Genomic DNA, 25,608 nt, shown 5'->3' with positions numbered 1-25,608 from the left:
AAGACCATTAACATATTATTGAGGCTTTGTTTGTTGTAGCGCCCCTGCTTCTCCACCCTGACAATCACTGCTTGCCCGGCCCCACAGAGCAGAGGCTTTGTTCTATTTCACCTCTTTGTGGCCTTGCATCTCCACTCTGCTCTGTGGGGGCCGGGGGAGCAGTGATTGTCAGAGTGGAGATGCAGGGGCGCTAACAGGTGAAATACAAAAAAGCCTCTGCTCTGTGGGGGCCGGGGGAGCAGTGATTGTCTGCAAGGTCTGCGCACCGCCAAGGAAGGCTTGCCGGGCCACCACCGGCCCGCGGGCCGTACTATGAGTACCCCTGCTCTAGATACACATATGCTATCTAAGAGTCAGATAGTAGCATGATCCAGGTATATGGACACATACAGTTTCTGTGTCACCCACCCAGGCTGTTGTCCTTCCACCCATCATTGCTTCATCATTCACCCAGCCATGCATCTCATATTCTTGCCTTCCCAGCTAGTCTTCAATCTCAATAAGTAAGGAATATATAAGAGCTTACCTCTGGCCGCCACCACCACCGTCTCAACTCTCACAGCCGCCGCCTCCTCCCCTGAAGAATCGCCCTCCGCCTCCGTGTCGAGCACCACCACCTCCACACTGGCCCCGCCACCAGATGTTCCACCTACAAAGTACATTTAAGAATGTTAGAATAAAGCACTCACTAGTCTTTGGTCTAGGAATGAAGACATGTGAAAACAATGTAATTTGTGACTGTCTACGTTAAAGTTAAAAAAAATGTCCCTTTTTCCAGGGAAGGTTGTCTTGCTGCACTTTTTGGCACAACTGATGAAGGCTGTTTTTTTAACATGCACCATTTTTCTCCACACAGACAGAAGATGGACTTCTAACAACAAGATCAAGTTGAAACCAGGTGAGAGCTCGGCTCGACCACAAGAAATGTCTTCAATTAATCGTCAGCACTAACCACTTTTCCATTATCAGTTAAACGTTTAGTTTTATTATGACTTCATTTTAATAAATGTGTTTACTTTTAATAAAGCTTTTAAACTTAAATACAATCTGTGTTTTTTGGTCCAGACTAGAGTGACTGAGCGAAAGGTTTTGCAATTTTTGCAAGCATGAGTCCAGATAGAACACTTCAAAAGACATTATGGACAATCCCAGAGGACTGCACTAAGTTGATAGAGCTATGGCTGACTAGAATCATGGGAGTTTCGCCAACCGTGCAATCTTAGTTAGCTACACAGACAGACTAATAAGAATAATCTAGTAATACCACAGGGAGTCATAGTAGAGGCAGGATAAGAATTTAGATACAGTCTACAAGAAGAGCAAAGACAATTTTGAAAAAAGTCAAATGAGGAACGCTAGGAAAAATAGGTACTAGTCTAAAATGAAAACTTACTGGGGCCAGCAGAGGAGCCCTCGCCTGCCCGATCCTGGCCCTGTTGAACAGCATCCGCCGCCTGCTGCTCCTGTGTCCTCCTCTCGCCCCTGGGGGGAGCTGACGTACAACATGAAAGAAAGAACAGAAAACATGGATGATTGTTGCTTGTCAATGTCAACCAAATCAAACATTTCAAAAGAACAATAACAAAATATTTCCGCGAAATTATATTGATTATGGTTAGTTTTCATTTATTTGCGGACCTGTGACTTCGAAAGTCACGTAACTCACTAAACAAAGTACTGAAACGTTCACCTAGGACTGGCAGGCAGCAGTCCGCAGGCAAGACGCAAAGTGACAGACAAACTCCATTGTGATTTCAGTCAGATCAGTGACAACACTAACAGTTGCCTGCTACATTACCAGTCATTTAAATAGTCAAACTATCAATCCACTGCCACTATTTTTCTTATTGTCAGGGGTACAAAGGAAGGGGCAGATTTAAGCCCTTGCGGCTCTTTTGCGCCGTTCTTGCGTGACTTTTGTGACGCAGCAGCTAAACAAAAAAGGGCGCCATGGTGCGGCGTATAATATTATAACAACATGACGCATTTGGGAGATGCATCCCGTTATAAAGCCCTGCGCCATCAGGGGGCGTTCCGGCGCAAGGGAGGGCATTCCTGCGCTGGAACACATCCTAATAGTGGCTGAGGGAAATCTACAAAATTTCAATCAGTCACCTTTAGGACAATGATGCGTCACACAAACCCTGCACCTGCTTGAAGCAGACGTACGGCTTGACCCAGCATTGGGGAGATAGGGTACCCCAGAGCATTGATGGAGCTGCGCCATCGTTGCGACGCAACTCCAGCAGTAAAGCTTCGGTGACGTTTTGGGCCCATGGTGCGCCGCATTGCAAATACGGCGCACCATGTTTGGTGGTGGTAGCGGGCCGCACAATTAATGGCGCATCCCTGCTACTTTGCAGGGATGCGATGGTAATTGCAATTCTGCCCCTTAGGGGCATACTTACTTACGCGTTCTGGCGCATCTCCAGAGATGCGCCAGATCAAATGCGTCACGCAAAACTACCCTTGCGACACGGCAGATGTGCCTCATTTACAATGCGGCGCGCCCTGGCGCAAGGGTAGGCACTTGCGTGACGCATCTCGTCACGTAAGAGCGGCGCATCGCTGGAGTCACGTCTCCAACGCAATGCAACTCCAGTAATGCTCAGGGCCACCCAATACTTAACATGCTGTGTCAGTCCTTTCGCCTGCTTCGAGCAGACATAAGGAATTGAATTGACGTAGCAGCGTCGCAGAAGTGCCTGCGTTAAATCTTGTAGATTTCACGCAGGCAATTTTGCGAGGCGCACAGCCGCTGGACCGCCCACCCTGCGTACTAGGAACGCACCCATTGTGGTGCAGGCCCATGGCTTTATAACGTGACGCATCTCCCTAGATGCGTCATGCTGTAAATGACTCGCAGGGATGCGGCACGTTTACGCCGCTGTTGCGTCACGCAAGGCAGCGTAAACGTGGCGCAAGGGGCTTGTAAATGTAATCTGCCCCCTAGTGTCTAGCATTACGCAGTTCTGTAAAGTACACTCATACATAATAGTTACTCAGGCCAATGAGACCACGAAATAGAAAACAAATAAGCATAGTAGCAACGCCACTGAGAAGGAGAGCAGTGCACCTGAAATGCACAGAAGATTTTGAAATATAATTTAACTACAATGTAATCGTCATCAGCGGCATTATTGGCTTGCTCCATGTAAAAAACTAATATTTGCAATACAACAACACAGAGCAGGAGAAAACATCATAGTAGTGAGAGATTAAATGGCTACTACTACTCACCAAGCCCGGGGATCTCCAAGCCGAGCTGGTCCAGCAGGTCGCGCTCGCGGTCCAGGAGGTCCGTCCAGCGATGGGTGACCTGGCTGTAGGTGCGCTGGACCCCGTAGAGGTGGGATATGGCCCAGCACACCTTCTCCCACTGCTTCCGGCGCTCCCGCATGTTGTAGCCGCCGGCCGCGATCCAGCCGCCTCCCGCGATGGTCCTGGGCAGGCGGCGCTGGACGAAGTAGACCAGCGCGCCCACTTCCTCCGGGCTGAATATCTCCCGTCGCGTCACCTGCTCCCCCCTCAATCTCCCGCATGCTGTCCTGGCACTGGGTCCAGCACTACTCCCCGCCGCCGCTGCGGCCCTCAAGTGCCTGGGCAGCTTCACGGCGCCTGGCTTGACCATGGTCTGGGCAGGTAAGGTAGGAAGAAGTAGAAAATTAAGAAAGAATAGGATAGGGAAGAAGAAAAGAAAAGAGTTTAAAAAAGTAGTTTAAAAGTAAAGAAAAATAGCATAAAAGACAAAAATATACAGCTAGGAAAAGAGAGGGATAGATAAGAAGCAAAATCGTAAAAAAAAAACTGAAAACAAGCAAAGGATGGCAAAGATACCAAGAGGATTAAACACCATGCCCAGACACAGGAAATGAATGAAAAACAAGATGGCCGGCGCCCGTTCACGAGCGCGAAAGTAAGTTCGCGCGAGATTTTCCTCGCGATCTCGTGCGAACCTCTAGATTTCCCGCGCGATCTCGTGCGAACCTCTACTCGCAATGCGCTTACTGCGCGAGATTATACATAGCGGGCGGAAACGGAAATACGTCACGCAAACAAAATGGCCGTGCCCGTACTCGACCTTGGGGTAAATTTGCGTGTTGCGCTGCAAGCGGCTCGCGAATACTGCAAAAAAACTCGCAAAACAACAAGCCGCAAAAAAATAAAATGCTCATTCGCACGAATTGGCGGCTTCCGCGGTCGGTTTCGCACGACGCCGCGCCCCGCTAATAGCGCAAAAAAAACCAAAAAACGATTTCAGCAAAAGCAAAAGCAATGAGCAGGTGCAAAAGGTCAACCTCATGATTTGTAACGATTCTTTGTAGTGCTTCCTGAGGGGGCCCTCCAGAATTCGGTTGCCTGCTTGCAACTATTGTGTGACCCTGCTCTGACCTTAACTGTATGCCACAAAGGTGCTGATTTACAGCTAAAGGAGCAGACAAGCAGGTGCCAGGCTGGAACTTGAAATTCTTTCAGTGACACATTAATTAGCCCCTAATTCATTATTGTCAGTTGGGGCAGGGCAGGTGTTGTTAATAAACTAACCCCAAATTAATTCATGTCAGTTCAAGCAGGGCAGGTGGGCTTGCTTTTCCCCCCCATCTTCTACAGTGATGATGAACCAGAGGGTGGCATTGATGTAACAGAGGGTGGCATGGGTCAAAGAGAGGGTGCCAGTGGTAAAACAGAGGGTGCTGGGAGGCTGTGATGATGAACCAGACGTAGAAACAACATAGTCGCGACCGTTGCGAGCCGACAAGTAAGTTCGCAATTGCGAACTAGTACCAAATCCTCGCGAACTGGTAGAAACACTTGCGAACACAAAAAAAAAAAATTCGCAAATTCGCGAGAATTCGCGGATTTTGCGGATTGCCAATTCGCAAATCCGCAAAATTCGCGAACGCGAGATTCGCAAAATTCGCCCATGCTTACTCCCTAGCACCTGTGATCCGATCCTTTGTTTTAATCTTACAGCATACGCAGACGACACGCAGATTGTGGTGTCACTGCTTCCGGGCGAAACTGAAAGTACGGCAGACAGGTTCAGAGGCTGTATGCAAGAGGTGGGGAACTGGATGGCACAAAACTGTCTTAAGCTCAACTCAGCAAAGACGGAAGTGCAGCTTTTTGGTTCCAAGGACAACTTCTGGTCACCAAGGTGGTGGCCTGAAGAAATGGGGACCCTTCCCTCCCCAGTTGCCAAGGTTAAAAACCTGGCCATACTTATGGACGAATCCCTGTCCTTCAAACTTCAGGTTAGTGCATTATCATCAACAACGCATTTCTTGCTTAAAACGATTCGGAAAGTTCTGCCATTTCTGGCGGTAGAACATAGGAAAACAGTGGTTACAGGATTGGTGCTTTCACGCCTAGACTACTGTAACGGCCCCATGCTGAATGCCCAACAGGGTTTACTAAATAAACTCCAGATCCTGCAGAATGCAGCCGCGCGTCTGATTACAGACACCCCCAAGTCTGCGTCGGTAACACAGGAGTACGGGGTTCACTGTGCCAAGCTATCCTGGCTGAAAAGGGTTGAAACCCGAAACCGGTCCTAGGATGCCTATTTCCGGTCCAGGGAGGACCTGGCTTTGCAGTTCGGCTGGACTGTTCCCATGAGGCACAGGGTCAAGACTGATTTTCATATGGCCAGGTCTAAACTGGAGTGGCATGGTGAGCAAAAGAATGATGGATTTTAACCCAGATCTCTTGACTGGGGGTGAATGTTTTGATTTGTTTTGCATTCTGTCCATCAATTGTGTTTCTTTTTCTTCCGTGTTTGGCTTTACTTCAGAGGCCACCTTCAGATGTGTTGTCCCACCTGCAACTCACTCATTTTCGGAAGACACTCAAACTTTGGTGGATTGCTTTACGAACACCCTTCAAGGCATGGGAACATCCTGACAGTACTGCTACGGTAGTGCTGCTTGTTAAGGCTCTGACAGCCTTGGGGTTTATGAGTGTAACATGTAGATATATATCCCATAAAGTATGTGAATATCCACATGCTTTATGAGTATGATCTTTTATGGACCATGCAGTTTCCATTTTGTAAAAGCACGAGAATACACCTAAATGTTCACATTAAACCACAATGTCTTTCTCTAAATAGCAAGCACTCAAAAGAACACATGAGCAAGTAGAATATATGATACCTGTAGCACACATTATTTAATAATAATAAAGATAAGTACATATGTGCTAGACAATAATAGCATACGGACTTGAAGCTACAATGACGAGGTGCATGGATTGCAAATGAACGAATGCACAGTGTATGTAACTCCCATAACGTATGTAAGGCAAATCATTTGACAGTATTAACACTTTCCTCAAACTAGGATGTGCAATTTGCACACTGACTGGTTTGTGAACAGGTATACAATCTGGGATGCACCGTATGCATAAAGAGGTTGCACCACAAAGGGACCATATGCAGAGGATTGGAAACAATTTGCCTAATGGATAATAATTAATCTGGTTACGACTCTCTTTAATTGACTACGAATATAGGGATAAATGCCTGATAGGAATAGAAGACCCCTGTCCTTGTATTCACATTCCTAAATAGAAATATTGTTGTTTATAAGCAGCCAATGTTTCTTTAAGAAGCAAGTGCTGCTTTAAAAAAGGTTCCATTTGGGAGGACCTCTGGGGTAGCATGTTTCCCCTGAGGTTGTCTGCAACAATTCACAAAGAAGAAGCTCTCCCACTGAAACAGCTTCCCCTTTAGGAATCTAATACCACCCCTACTTGAGTGTGGGGGTCTAATCGATAGTTTGTCACTGCACTTGCAAAAAATTTATACACGAAATTAAAACTCCCAATCAGTAGCGGCTGGTGTGTTGTCAGAGAGGTGGGTTAGGGGGTCAGGGAGGCAGGTGGGGGTGGGGGGTAGGACAGAAGCTGAAAAAAAAAGTAAAACAATTTGTTGCCGAATCGCACCCTTCTCTTCAGCTCCCAGAGTGCAGTGCGGCCAATCCAGATGCCGTTTTCATGCTGCTGACAGCAGTGTCAGGATTGCCCTGAGTGCCACTGATTTGCACTCCCAGTTAGAGTGGGAGCCTGTGTCTGCTCCCTCCGACCCGGCAATGCAGCTGGGGTTGGCGAGAGCTTCCATGCGCATGGGTGTTTGGCCTGGGTGAGACAGCCTGCCAGACAGTCATGCGCACTGCCTAGCAGTGCAACCACTTCTCCACCAGCCTGTCATTACTTTGGCCCCACCCCAAGCCTCCGCTCCAGAGAAAAAATAAAACTATAATAAACACGTGTTTATTATTGTTTTTTTTCTTCATTTTTCCAGCTGCTGGCAGGTGGGGCGATGCTCCTCCACTAAAGCTGAGGAGCTGCCACTGCTACCAATCATGCCCGCTTGACCCCCTATAATAATACAATTTGGAATGAGATGCAGAACCCCTTTTGCTAGTGCGAAAGGATGATCCTGGCAAAAGGGTCTTTGCTTTGTACATGGTAAGCCCTGTGATTTTACGACTATAAAAAGTGTTTTGTACATCGAGCTTCGTTTCATGAAACTATGAAATGGGATGGATCCAAATATGAGAAAATTCTATTTTTGGAAAAATCTGTTTTTGAGTTGAAAGTCATTTTAATGCCAATTGAAGCGTTCAGAAGGACATCGCTAACACTTTCTATTTCCATTTCAGTTAACAGCAAATGATTTTGCAATATATATTCCAAATTTAAATCGGCAACTGCTTCAGAAACGTATTCAGCAATTTTAATAATAATAACAATGTAAATGCATAATTATAAAGATCGATACTGACACAAACATAAAAGCAGACATGTTTTGAGCAAAAAGAAAGATAAGTGTGTTGTGCAATTTAATTTGTCAGGACATTTTACATCCACAGCCCAAATAAAAGCATTGAGGTTGTTTGGGGTGCCTGTAGAACAGAAATTGTGGAATTCTGGAAAGCACATTCAGAAAGCATCTGATGTCAAGTACAGGAGTTAAAGATGACTGCAGGCACAATGTGCAGCCACTAAACACTGAAAATAACCCAAGGTGATGCTGACATTGACATGATTATGCAAGGAGAAACCGTAATTGAACAATTTCCCTAATACATTAAGCACAAACAGACTTTCCACCAGTATCAGTCAATCTTTGTCATGCATCCATGCACCTCATCTTTTTCTTGAACAAATATATTATTTAAACTAATGCAGTGAAACTCCTGCCCTCTTATTAATATCTACGTGCTACCGGATTCCTCCTTGAGGTGTTCATTTAGCGAGGGATGAAGCATATTTCACACTTATTGCATGCATATTTTCAAATCGCATGCAAGTATCAGGTAATATTTCATTATTTTCTTTTGTTTTAAATATTGAAATATTTAAAATTTGAGTGTAGCTAAGCATCTATGATCAGAGCCAAGGGGAGCGTGGTATAATAATGACAGAAATGTGTCACCTCTGCTGCAGTCCCCTGCTGATTCTCTGCTCCACTGCCCTCCTCCACAGAGGCGAAATGCAAACACTAGCATCGTTTCTGCAGAGTAACTAGCTATTTTCAGACTGATATTTCAGCATCACACCATTAAGACTCCCTAATTTCTGCAAACTGCCACCTCCTCCCGGAAGGGGAGCAAGGTCTTTGCCTCAAGACAGAGCCATTGGGCATTGCTTTTAAAATTAAACAGTCCCTGCAACAGTATTCCTAGTCACTCTGCCAACTTTGACAAACTAGGACTACTATTTAACATCATTTCATTCACCTCTCTGGTTATCAACTATAAGTCTTCGAACCACCCAAACAAAGGCCAAATTGTGGTAAAAAAAAGTCCACTTCTGAGCATCTAGAGGCAAAGAGAGCTTACAAATACGCCCCTAACGAAAAAGTATATAAGTATTACCTGAATGCCGAATGGAGCAGCCAGGACCAAGGTCAGTACAGGGCAGCAACCCACCCCCCCCCCCAAACCTCTCCTACAGCCATGGTGACCAGCCAGAGTACCAGAGGAAGAGGAAGAGCAAACGCAGACACATTCAGGAGGAGAATAAGATCCTGAATTTAGAGGTGACGGAGCATCATCACCAGCCTTTCGTCACCTCCAAGCTGTCATTGGGGACCAATAATGCTGTATGGCAGTCCATTGCCAACAAGGTGAACTCCATTGCAGAAGTCAAGAGGACTGTGATGGTCTGCTAGAAGCTCTGGCATGATACCAAGCGCAAAACTAAGCAGATACTGGTGAGCAATTGACAAGCAGCATTGCAGACCGGAGGTGACAGTCCAGTGTAGTTTGTTTGGATTTTTGCGCCGGAAACAGTTATCAGTGGAATTTCCATTGACAACTCATGTATTGTACGAGTTTATTTTATTTTGGATATGAAAACTTCATGCTAACGTGTAATGCGGTTAATAAAATAACACCAAGTGGCATTTGACCTGTATTTGTAACATTGTTTGTAACTGTTGCATGCCTGGCAACATGCAAACCTTCACAGATGCATGCTGCGCCAGACTTCACAATGTTTCATTAGCAATATGGGCCCAAAATTCCACGGACCTGATAATTCTCGCCTCGGTGCCTATTCCAATCATGGAGTCCCACTCTGCAACTATGGGCAATAGCTTGCTTAATCTTCAAAACGGCCCCCACAACGCTAAGGATGCCTGGCCTCCACCTTGGGGGTGCCCAGGAGTGGACGCCTCACAGGGAAAGCCAGGATGGGTTCCACAGCGGTATTCGTACAAGCGCCTTGAGGCCCTTGCGGGTGAGTAGTGCGCTATACAAGTATCAATTTACATTTACGTTTACAATATATGCACTTACACTGTTTTCCTTTTTTAATTTTTTATTTTTTTATTTTATTTTTTTATAGTTAGTTAGGAAGACATGACTGTGTACATATAATAAAACAAGACAGTTATTTACAAAATAAGTATAGTTTGTTCCCTAACAAAGATGTTTTATTTTCCACTTGGACCATATTTACAAAGTGATTCAATTATTTAAATTGAGAGCAAAATTATTTATATTGAGAGCAAAAAACAGTAAAAACATAATTATCTACAGCAACAAAATAGATATCCAGCAGAGAGATAAGATTAAGTAACCAAGGAGTCTTCAAAAAGAAAATTACCCCAGGTTTTCTCGAATTTTTTTAATGAGCGAACTCCTCTGAGTTTTGCAAGCCCTAACTCCATAGTGTGGATTTCGTTGACTAGTGACCACCATTCCCATATGCTATGGTGTTTAGGACATATCCAGGCTCTAGCCAATGTGAGTTTGGCGCAGCAGATAAGGATAGTTATCAGGGCAGATTGAGGAAGGGAAACAGGGTAGATGTCGAGTAGGATTAATGGTATTGTAACAGAAGGTAAGAAGATTTTCTTGACTTCCAAAACTTTGAGTATTTCCCCCCAAAAATCTTTCAAAGTTGGACAGGAGAACAGCATGTGTCCTAAGTCTGCTGCATAAGCGGAGCATTTAGGACATTTGGTACGATCGCCTTGAATGTTATTAAGGGACCACTTAGAGTTTTTTTCCGGTGTATAGTATAGCATACATGTTGTTCGAAACTGCTGTAACCTTAAACTGGACGATCGTACAAAGTTATTAATATTAGATAAGGAGCATGATATTTGTTTGGGAGTTATGTTCAAATTGATTTTACTACTCCATTTTTCCGCTAATTCTTGACAATCGTCGGTTTTAATGGCACAAAGATGTGTGTAGGCCTCACTTATCAAAGATTTGTTTTTGGTAGAATATAAACAGTTCCAGATATCACAATCTAAGATGTTGTGGATTTGGTTCTTCCTTATTAAAAAGTAATGTATTTGTGTATATTTAAATCTCATTGTTTCCGTCAGATCATACAAAGTTTGAAGTGTATTATAGTCTAGAAACCCTTGCGCGCCATATAAATCTCCCAAAACCTTAATTCCATGAGCAGACCATCTAAGGGCCATGCCATCGTTGAAAGTCCCCGGAAGACCCGGATTGCCCACTAACTGTAGTTTCGGATGATAAAAAGATGTATTGCAGTAGGATAGAATATTAACCCATATCCTATAAATATCTTTGGCGGTCTTGAATTTCACCTTATTGTAGTAGTTAGGGTCGTTTGCTCGGAGTAGAAACATTTTTGAGTTTGATTTTAACATAAAAGAATGGAAAAAGAAAATGTCCTCAGTGTGTAGTAGAGACCGGAGACGCCTTAAAAAATGAAGACCAAAGGTTTAGGCCTCCCTTATCTATACTGTTTTTTAAGAGTTTCAACGATCTTTTGGCTTTTTTGTATCCCCAAATGAAGCTGCTAAATATTCCGTCTAGTTGCTTAAAAAAAGAGTTGTTTAATGCTAATGGGATAGAGCGGAAGAGGTATAAAAATGTAGGTAGTACCTTCATTTTGATAAGGTTAATTTTGCCTATTAGATTCAAAGGCAATCTATGCCATTTTTTTAGCAATATGGTAGTGGATTTGATTAGTTCAATATAATTAAGATTGTTTATTTCTCGTATATTAGATGTAATTCTGACTCCTAGCTAAGTGGCAGTTTTACAAATCTCTGGAATTTTTACAGCTGGTGTGTGATTGGCTATGATTTGCGTTTTGTTTGTGTTTAACTTATAGCCGGATACTTTGCCGAATTTACAAGCCTCGATGTTAATCCCTTGTAGTGCCTTAATAATATCAGAAGAATAAATGCGATATCGTCGGCATATGCCGTGATTTTCAGTGTTTGTTCGTTAGATTTGAAGGGGACAATTCTATGTTGTGCTTGAAGGGAGTATAAAAATGGTTCGAGTGAAAGGGCAAATAATAAGGGTGATAGGGGGCAACCTTGGCGAGTACCTCGAGAAATCTTGAAGTATGTGGAGGTCTGTCCCCCGTAGCTAACATGGGCTAAGGGATTATCGTGTAATGCCTTTGTCCACTTTAAAAAGTGTCCACTAAGCCCCATTTTAGTCATGACGTGCCAGAGATAATCCCACCCCACTCGGTCAAAAGCCTTTTCGGCATCCAGCAGAATCATGCTGAGTGGGGTGGAGTCAGTCTCAGCCAAGTCGAACGCTGTTATAGCCATGTTAACATGGGTGGTAGTATCTCTCCCTGTGACAAATCCGTGTTGCTGCGGATTAACTATTTTGGGCATGTGAGGAGCTAGCCTAGTAGCTAGAATTTTTGCAAATATTTTTGCGTCGGTGTTAATCAAAGAGATGGGTCTGTATGACCCCCTCTCTTCCTTTAGTTTGCCATTTTTAAGGAAAAAGATAATTTTAGCTCTGTTCCATGACTTGGGGGCCCTCCCAGTCACCCCAATGGATTGTATGACCTGCAGTAATAAGGGTAAAAGTTCCTCTAGACAGATTTTTTATATTTCCAGAGGGATGGCATCTTCCCCTGCAGCTTTTCCTATTGGTAGAGTGGCAATAGCTTCCGTAGAGTTAAGTAAGGTTGTTAAAGTCTCATCTAAGTAATTCTGTATGTTAGTTTCGTTTGGAATAGATTCGGGGGTGTATAATGTCCTATAAAAGTCCACAAATTGTTCCAGTATATCATGTGGTTGGTCGTATATCTTAATATCAGAGCCTCAGAGGTTTGTAATTAGGGTACTAGCTCTATCTTCAGCCACTTTGTATGCCAGAATTTTGCCAATTTTGTCCCCACCCTCGTATTGCGTGATCTTAAATTTGTGTATGTTGGCGATATTTTTTTGAATAAACTTTATTTTAGTTTCAGATTTTAATTGACCTAATTTTAGGCCTATCTCTATTACCGTAGGGGAGTTTGACCGAAGTGCTGTGGCTAGTTGTGCTTCTTGAGCAGAAATGCTGGAAATCAAGGATTCCCTAAGTTTACGACACTCAGAATTTTGTTTGAGCACATATCCCAGCGTGAATCCTCGAATGCTTGCCTTACAGGTGTCCCAAACCGTATTACATGAGGCAGAGTTCCAATTAATTTCTATAAATTCAATAATATGATTTTGTAATTGTGAAATGTAAACAGAGTCTGATATTAAGTATCTGGGAGAAGAAAATGGTCTATGACATGTACGAGTATGTGGAGTATCAAAAGTCAGCATTATAGGGTTGTGATCTGAGGAAATTCGAGGACATACCTCCATTGCGCTAGTGTTCAATAATTTAACATTAGCTAGAGCCATGTCTAGTCGAGAACAAAGTTTATGAGTTGCGGAATATTATGTGTAACCAGGGGTGTGTGGATGAAGGTATCACCAAGCATCTTTGATGTTATGTGTATGGCATAGGTCTAGATTGAGGCTCTAGTTTTGCGCATCCGCTGTAAGCTCCTAGGCCTGGTAGTATCTAGTTGGTAATCCATGATGCAGTTAAAGTCCCCCATTATAATGAGCTCCCCATCCCAATCTAACAGTTTTATGTTTAAATCATCAAAAACCCTGGGTTCATCTTGATTTGAACCATACACCACGCAGACTGTATACCTATGCCTAAGGCACAAAGCACACTGCCTGGCTTCAAAATGGCCCCTTGACCCCCACCCACATGGGCAGACCCTGCCTGGACCAGGCCTCAAAATGGCCCCCACCCACATGGCCAGGCCCAAACAACAACCCAAAAAATAAACCACACAAAAATCACCACAATCCAATGCCATCCATGCCCTAAATGATGTTTACATTCAAGAGACCCCACAGAAAGCCATGGTCCATGCACCACTGAGTACCCCTAGGCATATTGGATGAAAGCAAGGCAGATTGGGTGCAGGCCTATGGCACAAAGCACACTGCCTGGCTTCAAAATTGCCCTTGACCCCCACCGACATGGCCAGGCCCTGCCTGGACCTGGCCTCAAAATGGCCCCCACCCACATGGCCAGGCCCCAACAACACCCCAAAAAATTGAAAAATACACAAACATCACCCCAATCCAATGCCATCCATGCCCTAAATGATGTTTAAATTCAAGAGGGAAACCCCACAGAAAGCCTTGGTCCATGCACCACTGAGTACCCCTGGGCATAACGGATGAAAGCAAGGCAGACTGGGTGCAGGCCTATGGCACAAAGCACACTGCCTGGCTTCAAAATGGCCCCTTAACCCCTACCCACATGGCCAGGCCCTGCCTGGACCAGGCCTCAAAATGGCCCCCACCAACATGGCCAGGCCCCAACAACACCGCAAAAAATCGAAAAACACACAAAAATCACCCCAGTCCAATGCCATCCATGCCCTAAATCAGAGGTCTTCAAACCTTTTTACTCTGAGCCCCCCCTAAGCAAAATGTTTTGAGGTCGGGCCCCCCTCCAAAACTTTATGGCAAGGATTGGGGGAGTGGGAGGGACATGGCTGCGTGCAGGGAGCGGGGCTTATGAGATGATTTCAGGAATACTTTTTCTATAGCTTATGAACCACACCAAACATGAAACTTATAAAACCGCAAATGCATCAAACAAAAACAGATATCCCAAACAAACTGCTCCCCATAATTGGGGTGTTGTGAGCCCCTCACACTCTTTGACCCCAATGGAACTATCCTTGCTGCACTAATGATAACTAAGTAGCAGGCTACCTCCTTTGCCTCTTTTACCTCTTCCCCACCATGATGGATCATCACCTCTGTCCTATGCTTGAAAGGAAAATACGCTCGGATGCCCCTTTTTTCAAAGGTAGACAGTCATTATTGTGATGGAGTGGGCCCCCCAAATTCCTGGGCCCAAATCCTTCTGCATCTGCATCTACTACTTTATGATAACCAGCAGTGGCCACTTACACACTTGGCAGCAATACCAGCTTCACTAATGTCCCTTTAAAAAAAACAACCTTAATTGTCCCCTTCTTTGCGGTATCTCTCTAAAGAAGCGGTCTCTGGCCATTTGTAAACATTTGTATAGAGTGCTCACTATTCTGGGCCTTCTTTTTGACAATATCTATGAATCTCGATCCTTTCCTCTGTCTCCTAGACCATTTCTGTGAGGTCCCAAGGATCGAGAGGATCAGGGCTCTGCATTTGTATGCAACCCTACTGGCCTTCTACCAGCCACCCCACGGACTCAGCTTTCACACAAAAAAACGACTTTGACATGCCTGTGCCTGAAATTGAAGTGGGTGGTGGTAGTGCAGAAAGTTAAAAAAAGAAACCGGCCTTCTTACCAGCCATTAATTGATTGAGTCACTTAAAGCCAGGGCCACTGGAATTATGAGTTTCTGCAGCAGCAGCGCTTTTCCACATAATTATCAGTTTACCGCATTTGCTACATAATCTCCAGATTTCAATGACAAAAAAACGTGATTCTAGCTCAAACAGAACAAAAGTTACTTAAAGCGTGACAAAGTGTTCTGGAGCAGTGGAAAGCCCTTTGCAAAGACTGGTAATCTTGTAGTTGCTTACTGCTGTATTTGGATGTTAAACTGGTACTAATGAGGTGAAATATTTCCCTTGACAGCGTTACCGTGATTTAAAATGACAAAATATTGAAGTAATGCTAACTACAAAATGTGGCGCATTGTGCCGGATAATTTACCTTTTCTTGCTGGATAATTTAGTCAAACCTGCCGCATAATTGTGTTCTCTTCTGCTGAATAATTCCAGTGGATCTGCTTAAAGCTTTATGGTGGCAAAGATCTATTCTTTTTAAGATGTAATGTAACAGAGTTATCAGCTGGGATCTGGAATAGTGGAGACACTTACAAAAATGTCTGCATTAGATACAGTTTGATTACTTACTACTAAAAAAGTATATTTTGTAAGAACTTGTTTTATCTCAATCACTGCATCATTTTGCAGCAGTCTAGCTTAGAGTATGTAAATACTGTTTTAAAATAATGACTTACGTATTCACAGTGCTTTCTGCCACAGGCTGGGACTTCTTACCACTATAAACAGGGCCATTGGAATTATACGGCAGGAGAAGGCCAAATTATGCAGCATGGTTGACTAAATTCTGCAGCAAGCAAAGGCGAATTATGCTGCATATTTTCTGATAGCATTACTGCACTGTTTTGCTATTTTTACACTTGTTAACATTGTGCTGGCCTTTATTACCTCTCATAAGTTCCACATTAACACCCGCATATAGCAATAAACAACAGAAAGGTGACCAGTCAACCTTTAGAAAGGGCCTTCCACTGTGAGGTAACATGTTTTGCCTCATTTTTTATTCTGCAAATTATGCAGCAGACGATGGATTATGTGGCAAATGCGGGAAAACCATAACTATGCGCTGTAAGTTCAGGGTGATTGTGAAAGTGAAGGGTGAGAATGAGGACTGAGTTGTCTGAATGCAGGGTGAATTCCCAGACACGAAGTTAATCAGCATGTTATTGGCGGGGCGCAGGGTTTCAGATATAAGTTAAACTATTGCTATTATGGAATTAATCAGGGATTCGAGGGTGAAGGAAATAAATAATGTGCTGATCCTGCAACAAACTTCCACTCTTATGATTAGGGTTGCCAGCTCATTATTTTGATGTTGCAGACGGCACAAAAATAAACAGTCACCTAAAGCCCTATTTTCAGCACTTATCTGTGCGTTCGAAAAGCAAATATAAAGTACTTTTAAATGTGTTCTAGGGCTGCCTGAATGATTCATGACTGATAATAAAAGGGACAGAAAGTTACATTACAAATGAATACATACTTTTTTATTTAAGACCCTATTTAGTGTCAAAGCAAGGTCTTTGCATGCTCTTTAAACATACATGGCTGGCATTTTTTCTATTGGCAACCCTTTTTTGTATTACTTTTCATGAAATGCATTTTCACACTACAGCAGTAAGTTTAAAATGCAAATGTAAGGAATAGGCAGAGTCGGGGCCCAGGGGGTACTGGAAAAAGAAAAAAAAAACTAAGCTTAGGTAACCAGTTTCCAAATGTATGGAAATGGTCTTTAAAGACCTGTGAAAAACTCTGGCTGTGCTGGAGTATTAATAAGACTCCAGACACTGCCCAGCCAAGCCCCTAGCGGCACACCCACTGATCTCTGGCCCCAGGGCACTCTGAGGCCCCCAGAGTAAATGAAGACAGCCTGGAAATGCAGCAAATAAACATCACTGCACTTCCAGGCGTCTTCATTTACATGTGTTTGGAGAGGCCTTTGCGCTCCCCTGGGAACCCATCCACGCCCCCCCATGGGGGCGCGCCCCACAGTTTGAAGAACTGTGCCCTAAATGATGTTTAAATTCAAGAGACCCCACAGAAAGCCGTGGTCCATGCACCACTGAGTACCCCTGGCCATAATGGATGAAAGCAATGCAGACTGGGTGCAGGCCTATGGCACAAAGCACAGTGCCTGGCTTCAAAATGGCCCCTTGACCCCCACCCACATGGCCAGACCCTGCCTGGACCAGGCCTACAAATGGCCCCCACCCACATGGCCAGGTCCCAACAACACCCCAAAAAATCGAAAAACACACAAAAATCACCCCAGTCCAATGCCATCCATGCCCTAAATGATGTTTAAATTTAAGAGACCCCACAGAAAGCCTTGGTCCATGCACAACTGAGTACCGCTGGCCATAATGGATGAAAGCAATGCAGACTGGGTGCAGGCCTATGGCACAAATCACCCTGCCTGGCTTCAAAATGGACCCTTGACCCCAACCCACATTGCCAGGCCCTGCCTGGACCAGGCCTCAAAATGACCCCCACCCACATGGCAAGGCCCCAACAACACCCCAAAAAAATAAAAAAAACACACAGAAATCACCACAATTCAATGCCATCCATGCCCTAAATGATGTTTAAATTCAAGACATCCCACAGAAAGACTTGGTCCATGCACCACTGACTACCACTGGGCCTACTGGCTAGTGTGGCTTTACACGCACCCCAAAATTAAAAAAAGAATTCCACATATAACGGTGAGCTATTCAATGACATAAATGATATTTAAGTTCAACAGAACTCACAGAAACAGTTGTATCATGCACCCATGACTAACCCTGGCCATAGTGGATACTGTGCCTACCCACAATATAAATATCCAGCAGCAGCCACAAAAAGTAATCCTTCCAGCTCCAGATCCAAATGAAAAGTGACCAGGACATGGACAAAGCACTGGGAGGAGCATGCTGGACAGGAACAGGAAGTTAGAGACACTGCGGCACTTCCTTCCTCCCACCCCCCCAAAAATGGACTCCTTGCACAAAAAAAGTGCAGCAAAATATCAATCTGAGGAGTTATTCTGAGCCAAATCATCATTTTCAGAAGGTTTATGCTGCCTGCGGTAGAGTTCTTGTGCAGAATTGCAATATTTGCAAGTTCGGGAAAGTGAGCTGTTGAAATCTCCCGCCGGATGTCAGCTGCGCAGTGCATCTACGTGTTCGCAATAGTTTACTCCCGCGATGCGTGATCGCGGGCCCTTATGACTTAATCGCGTTCTCAAACTCTCGCAGTGCAAGATGGCGGGCCGCTATGACGTACTTGCGGTCGAAAAGTCTTGCGTGATCACGCAGCCAGATCCAAAATGGCGCAGCGCACGCAAACCGGGAGGAAAAACAACTCGGCGAACTTAGAATCACGGTAAGTGAACGCCGCGCGCGGGAGATTGTATTTTTGAAGCACGACCAAGCAAAAAAATCCGCCAGCTTGCGAATGGCTAATTTTTTCACAATTTTGCGCGTATCGCGGACCGCAAAATTGCCAAACATTTGTAAATTCCGCGAGCGGAATGGATTTTCAGCCCACGCTTAGTTGTATGTGACTGTATTAATGAGTTGCTTAGAGGGAACTGTCATGCTTAGGTGGGACAGACATGAACAGAGTTTTAGGGGGGTATGTTTGGGGTTTGGCACACTCCAAATGCATTATTTGCTTGGTAGTTGGGTTGGGGGACACTGAGTCAGGTCTGCTGTGTCTTTGTTGGTTTTCCTGCTATGTCTGTGTCAGTTTTCTTTGTCGTTCTCATATCACATGGGGCTTTAACATTGATCCTTTTGGGGAGCAGAAACTTAAATATATATGTATATATATATATTCACTGAAGAAACCATAGGTTTCACACCAGTTATAGTTAGGAATTAGCATTTAAAAAACCTATTAAATTCACTGAAAAAACCATAGGTTTCACACCAGTTATAGTTAGCTGGAAATTTTATTGACATAAAACCATTGAAATTCCCACGTTATAGTTAGTTGGACTCACTATAACTTGCGCGCCTGCAATGCACTGCTGATGACGTCACATATTACATCACTCATGACATGGTCAGTGACATCTCTCATGACATCACTGATGACACCATCCTTGTGACAGAGTGAGAGACAGCAAATTGTAAAAAAAAAAATAGGTTAGAAACTCGATATAGAAAGGAATTAGCATTTAAAAAACCTATGAAATTCACTGAAAACACCATAGGTTTCACACCAGTTATAGTTAGGAATTAGCATTTAAAAAACCTATTAAATTCACTGAAAAAACCATAGGTTTCACACCAGTTATAGTTAGCTGGAAATTTTATTGACATAAAAGGTTTTTATTAATTTTTGAGTTTTTTTTATATCATTTTTTCCTGGGGCGCTCTGGGTGCGCGCTCCGGTAAGCTCACCGGTAAGCTCTCCGGTAAGCTTTCCGGTAAGCTCACCGGTAAGCTCTCTGGAAAGCGCACCCAGAGCGCTACTTTCGTTCGCAAAAAAAATATGAATGAAAAGTTAATAATAATGCGAAACATTTCGTACCATACAAATAAAAGCAGTTTTTTTAATAAGGAAAATGATTATGCATTTCCGTAATAGTATGATGACGTCACTTCGGCGCGCAACGTAAGCGCCCTCGGAAGCGCCTACGTTCGTGCCGCGTGTACGCCCCGGAAGTGCCTACGTTCGCGCCGCGTATGCGCCCCGGAAGCGCCTACGTTCGCGCCGCGTATGCGCCCCGGAAGCGCCTACGTTTGCACCGCTTGTGCGCACCCGGAAGCGCTCCGGAGCGCGCACCGTCAGCGCGTCAAGTCATGTGACCTTAAAATAACACTTTTCATTGGTTGCCAACAGTTTTTTTTTTACAAAGAATGAAATCCCCACCCATTTCCTTCACTTCTTCTTTCACTTTTGTGACTGCAAGACCTGCCTTTTTGCTCCTGGATATTTCTTGGTTTTACCATGGCTGCCAGACAATCCAGCAGTGATGAAGAACCAGAATTCATCAATGAAGAGCCTCCTCAACGAAAAGTTAAGGAACATTTTATTTGGAAATTTTTTAAAATCCCACCTAACCAAAAAAAGGTGAATGCTCCAAAAGTGGAGTGCAGGATCTGCAAAGAAGTGCTGTCGCGTGGTAACCCCTTAAAAAAGTACTCATTTGGAAACTACACGATGATCTGACATGTGGAGAGGAAGCACCCCCAGAATTTTGCCCGGGAAAGTGTCAGGGCTCTGGCACAAGAGGTTCCCAGTGTTGGGGCCTCTACATCAACCGGAGGAGCAACTTCTTCTGGCAGGGGGAGATCACAAGAGCTGGTTCCGAACATTCAACCTGCTTTTAACCATGGTGCCCTCAGATGCAGATACTGCAATCAACTGCTTACCTTTGGAGAACAAAGTGTACAGCACATTATTCCTCGAGAGGTGTAATGTATGCAAAAGGGACGTATTGACGCAAGAAAGGGTCGTAAAGGTGACTCAGTGAATAAACTGGAGGTCTCATTTCTGAAAAGTGACGCATCGCTGCGTGAAAACAGCGATGCGTCACTTTTCTGTGCGCACTCCTTACGACATTCCAGATGTGTCATGTTTAATATATGACGAATCATGTCGCAAGGAGTTACAGATACGTCAGTATTTCTGACGTATCTGTAAACACAAAAGTGACGCATTTGTGAATTGCGTCACCAAAGTGACGCAACTCCAGTAATGCGTCCTTTCACATGGGGAAAGCACCATGTGAAAGATCTTGCGTCAGTCTTACACCTGCTGTGAGGCAGGCACAAGATTTTGACGCAACAGCATCCTAAAAGTGACGCAGTGAAATCTCATAGATTCCTCTGAGTCGCTATTACCACGCTTTTTGCGGGGGAACGCCCCCTCTGCATACATTATACCTGACGCAGGTATAATGTGGCGCAGGGTTTTAAAAAGTGACCCATCTACCTAGATGCTTCACTTTTTAAATATAGCGCAACGAGGCGCATTATTTTACACCGCTGGTGCGATGCGTCACTTTTCTGTGCGCACTCCTTACGACATTCCAGATGTGTCATATTTAATGTATGACGAATCATGTCGCAAGGAGTTACAGATACGTCAGTATTTCTGACGTATCTGTAAACACAAAAGTGACGCATTGCTGGAGTGCGTCACAAAAGTAAAGCAACTCCAGTAATGCGTCCTTTCACATGGGGAAAGCACCATGTGAAAGATCTTGCATCAGTCTTACAACTGCTGTGAGGCAGGCGCAAGATTTTGACGCAACAGCATCCTAAAAGTGATGCAGTGAAATCTCATAGATTTCACTGCGTCGCTATAACCAAGCTTTTTGCGGGGGAACGCCCCCTCTACATATATTATACCTGACGCAGGTATAATGTGGCGCAGGGTTTTAAAAAGTGACCCATCTACATAGATGCGTCACTTTTTAAATATAGCGCAACGAGGCGCATTTTTTTACACCGCTGGTGCGATGCGTCACTTTTCTGTGCGCACTCCTTACGACATTCCAGATGTGTCATATTTAATGTATGATGAATCATATCGCAAGGAGTTACAGATACGTCAGTATTTCTGACGTATCTGTAAACACAAAAGTGACGCATTGCTGGAGTGCATCACAAAAGTGACGCAACTCCAGTAATGTGTCCTTTCACATGGGGAAAGCACCATGTGAAAGATCTTGTGTCAGTCTTACACCTGCTGTGAGGCAGGCACAAGATTTTGACGCAACAGCATCCTAAAAGTGACGCAGTGAAATCTCATAGATTTCACTGCGTCGCTATTACCAAGCTTTTTGCGGGGGAACGCCCCCTCTGCATACATTATACCTGACGCAGGTATAATGTGGCGCAGGGTTTTAAAAAGTGACCAATCTACCTAGATGCGTCACTTTTTAAATATAGCGCAACAAGGCGCATTTCTTTACACCGCTGGTGCGTCACAAAAAGTGACGCACAGGCGGCGCAAAACTGTCGCAAGGCCTTCATAAATAAGGTCCTGGATTTTCCCCGTGCTTCGCTCCCCGGTACGCTTCCCGGTGCGCGTACCGGGCGCTCCCCCCATGCAAATCGAAAAAAAATATTTTTTTAAAATGCCCCGCGGGACCCTATTTTAGCCCCCACATTAAACCTAGGGGGTCTACCCTGCCCCCTTATAGTCATTTCTCCCTTTTTTTATGTCACCTCTTGTGTCTCGATCCTACCGAGACACAAGATGGCGGCCGCTCCGGACTGTTTCGAATGTTTACAGACACCCGTGAGCCAATCAGCTTTCCGCGCGCAAGTCGCGTGTCGCGCCTGGTGCGCTCTAAGCCTGCTTCCATTAAGGGGTTGAAACGTCGACTATCTCACTGTGTTTTCAGCTTCACTCCAACAATTGTGTTATTGATTACACTCATGAAGCATGTTACTTTGGGGGGCGTGGCTTAGGCGCCGATGTAGGTGGAAGCGGGACTCCGGAGCTCGCACCACAGCATATCCTGCACCCCGGCTCGAACCCCAAACCCCCAAACACGCATGGGAAGGGTTCAGGAGCGCAAGGAGTGACCCTGGAGGACCGGGAGTCCCGGCAACTGCCTGCGGAGAACTTTGATCGGGAGGCGAGGCGTCCGGAGTAACGGGGCCTCAAAATGACGGCCGCTGTCCCTATCTCATTTGCCTGGTGCTGACGAGCTGACATCGGCGGGGAGCCCAGGAAAGCTGAGAACGTCGCCCACATGACAGCGGAGGTCCCTCGGTACTGAAGGACATGGGAGATACCGCCTGGCATCACGGCACGGGCGAGGCCGGGGAGCGAGGGGTGGACAGATTGCCTGACCCCAAGATGGCGCCGCCCGCAGGACAGAGACTGCACTAACTACCGGCGGAGGAGACCCTGAGGCCTCATAGTACGGCGATCTCACTCTGCAGCTGAGAGGTCGACCCTGGTGTCCTTCCCGCCCTGGGAAGTGGGGCGCCTGCGCTGACGGCGGACTAGCGGTGAGCGGGCTTCCACAGAGGGGCGCGCTGAGGCAGAGGGGCCTATCACCCACCTCAGAGAGATACCCGAGCTGAAGGCGGAGGGGGACTGCTCTCTGCCCAGAGGCGCTCGTGCAGCGGAGGCTACGCTCGGAGGCGCGAAAACATTTTGCGACACCCTGGAGGGTGAGAACTCGCCAGACGACTGAAGCGGGGGCCCCTGCACCCTGAGCTGGTCGATGGACTGGAGCCCTGCCTGACGAGGGCCCGGAGGCGCAAAAGGGCCTCGACGGGAGAACACAGAGAGTCCGCCTACCACCGTACAAGTCAGAGGCCACCGAAGTCATCTGCGGCGTCCCCCAAGGATCATCTCTGAGCCCCACCCTCTTCAACGTCTACATAAGCCCCCTCGCGGCCATCGTACGCACACACAACCTCAGCATAATCTCCTACGCCGACGACACCCAGCTGATCCTCTCCCTGACCAACGACCCCGCCGCCGCCAGAGCCAACCTGCACGAAGGGATGAAAGAGGTAGCCGAGTGGATGACGACCAGCCGCCTGAAACTGAACTCGGACAAGACGGAGGTCCTCATCCTGGGCTCCTCTCCCTCCGCCTGGGACGACTCCTGGTGGCCTCCCGCCCTGGGCACCGCACCCAAACCGACAGACCATGCACGCAACCTGGGCTTCATCCTGGACTCCTCCCTCTCCATGACCAGGCAAGTCAACAACGTCTCCTCGGCATGCTTCAACATCCTACGCATGCTACGGAAGATCTTCTGGTGGATCCCCACCGAGACCAGGAAGACCGTCACCCAGGCCCTCGTCACCAGCCGACTGGACTACGGCAACGCCCTCTACGCCGGGACCACCGCCAAGCTCCAGAAGAGACTCCAGCGGATCCAGAACGCCTCAGCCAGACTCATCCTCGACATCCCACGAACCAGCCACATCTCCGGACATCTGCGAGACCTTCACTGGCTCCCCGTCAACAAAAGAATCACCTTCCGCCTCCTCACCCACGCACACAAAGCCCTACACGACCAAGGCCCGAGCTACCTCAACAGCGGAGTCAACTTCTACGCTCCCAACCGCCACCTCCGATCAGCCAACCACGCCCTCGCCGCCGTCCCCCGCATCCGAAGAGCGACTACAGGGGGAAGGTCCTTCTCCCACCTGGCCGCCAAGACCTGGAACTCCCTCCCGACCGACCTGCGCCTGACCCAAGACCACCTCTCCTTCAGGAAGAAGCTGAAGACCTGGCTGTTCGAGCAGTAGCGGCTCCCCCCCCCCAGCGCCTTGAGACCCCACGGGTATGTAGCGCGCTTTATAAGTGTCACTGATTGAAGGGCCGAGCAACTGGGGTGGTACCGGAGAGGAGATCAAGCGGACCTTAACTCAGCCCAGCGCAGGAAACAACGACATCACCCCATCGCAAGACCTCTGCGACTCCCTCGCTTCTTACTTCCACAACAAGATCGCGGACATACACAACAGCTTCAACAACCAACCAACGCACACCATGACCGAACAACCACCCCCCACCACCACCCTCCACGCCTGGACCCCGATCAGCACCGAAGACACCATCCGCACGATGAACTCCATCCACTCCGGATCACCGACCGACCCCTGCCCTCACCACGTCTTCAACAAGGCCGACGCTGTCATCGCACCCCACCTGCGAGACATCATCAACACATCCTTCGACACCGCCACCTTTCCTGAGAGCTGGAAGCACGCCGAACTCAGCGCTCTACTCAAGAAACCAACAGCGGACCCCACCGAACTCAAGAACTACCGCCCCATCTCGCTCCTCCCGTTTCCAGCCAAAGTCATCGAGAAGACCGTCAACAAGCAGATGGCCGCCTTCCTCGAGACGAATGGATCCCTCGACCCCTCACAGTCCGGCTTCCGAGCCAATCACAGCACCGAGACCGCCCTCATCGCCGCCACCGATGACATCCGAGCCCTGATGGACAACGGAGAAACAGCGGCCCTCATCCTCCTAGACCTCTCCGCGGCATTCGACACTGTCTGCCACCGCACCCTAGTACAGCGCCTCAGCAATGCCGGAATCCAGGACAAGGCGCTGGAATGGATCATCTCCTTCCTAGACGGAAGAACACAGAGAGTCCGCCTACCACCGTACAAGTCAGAGGCCTCCGAAGTCATCTGCGGCGTCCCTCAAGGATCCTCTCTGAGCCCCACCCTCTTCAACGTCTACATGAGCCCCCTCGCGGCCATCGCACGCCAACACAACCTCAGCATAATCTCCTACGCCGACGACACCCAGCTGATCCTCTCCCTGACCAACAACCCCGCCACCGCCAGAGCCAACCTGCACGAAGGGATGAAAGAGGTAGCCGAGTGGATGACGACCAGCCGCCTGAAACTGAACTCTGACAAGACGGAGGTCCTCATCCTGGGCTCTTCACCCTCCGCCTGGGACGACTCCTGGTGGCCTCCCGCCCTGGGCACCGCACCCAAACCGACAGACCATGCACGCAACCTGGGCTTCATCCTGGACTCCTCCCTCTC

Source organism: Lissotriton vulgaris, chromosome 2_2 (assembly GCF_964263255.1).
Source record: "Lissotriton vulgaris chromosome 2_2, aLisVul1.2, whole genome shotgun sequence".
NCBI classification, from domain to species: Eukaryota; Metazoa; Chordata; class Amphibia; order Caudata; family Salamandridae; genus Lissotriton; species Lissotriton vulgaris.
Note: the sequence above shows the minus strand (reverse complement) of the source record.